This window comes from Trachymyrmex cornetzi, unplaced genomic scaffold (genome assembly GCF_001594075.2).
Source record: "Trachymyrmex cornetzi isolate Tcor2-1 unplaced genomic scaffold, Tcor1.1 scaffold978, whole genome shotgun sequence".
Classification (NCBI taxonomy): Eukaryota; Metazoa; Arthropoda; class Insecta; order Hymenoptera; family Formicidae; genus Trachymyrmex; species Trachymyrmex cornetzi.
Genome location: NW_017300331.1, coordinates 171,154 through 171,914, shown reverse-complemented (window position 1 = coordinate 171,914; position 761 = coordinate 171,154).

Here is a 761-nt window from a genome sequence, read left to right as displayed (position 1 = left end):
CTTTGCAGACCCACATGAATCGTCTTCGTATGAGAGTTGTTGAGACCATACGTTGTCGTAAACAGCATATGAAATCGTGTGTTTCTTCCCACGTCGTTGTTACGCGGCTTGAAGCAATTCGGGTTGGAGTACATTTGCTCGTTCGAATTATTGGCGACTTTTAAGCTGTCCATTATTCTTACTTCGCTGTAGCACCAAATGACACGAATAATCCAAGTTGGATGGGTCAAAACTAAGAAGTACAGTACTTGCTTGCTTGCTCACGAAGTTGGAGCTAGGAACGACAAGACTCGAATGAAGCGGACTCGTGACGCTACCGACGACATCATCCCCCTCTTGTCGATGTTACTTTACAAAAATTATTCTGCGCGCGCAGAAGAAAAAGCAAAAAAGTCTAGATTTTTCTATATTTTTTCCGTTAAAATTTAAAAAAGTCTGAAAGGGAGAGGTAAAACAAGAACGGACATGTTCGTCTTACGATACTTCGACTGCCGAGTTATAAAAATTATTGAAGAAAGGATTCTGCCCAAATTAATAAAAAATTCTTTTAAATTATTCTGTAAGAAAAAATGTGATAGCCTTTCAAAGAAGACTTACAGGGGAGAGGTAAATAAGAGGGGACAGGGACGTACAAGTTCGTTTTACGACATTTCGACTGCTGAGTTATACATCATATTGAAGAAAGGATCCTGTCCAAATTAACAAAAAAATTCTTTAAATTCTGTAAGATAAAAGGGATAGCCTTTCAAAAAAAAAGTCTG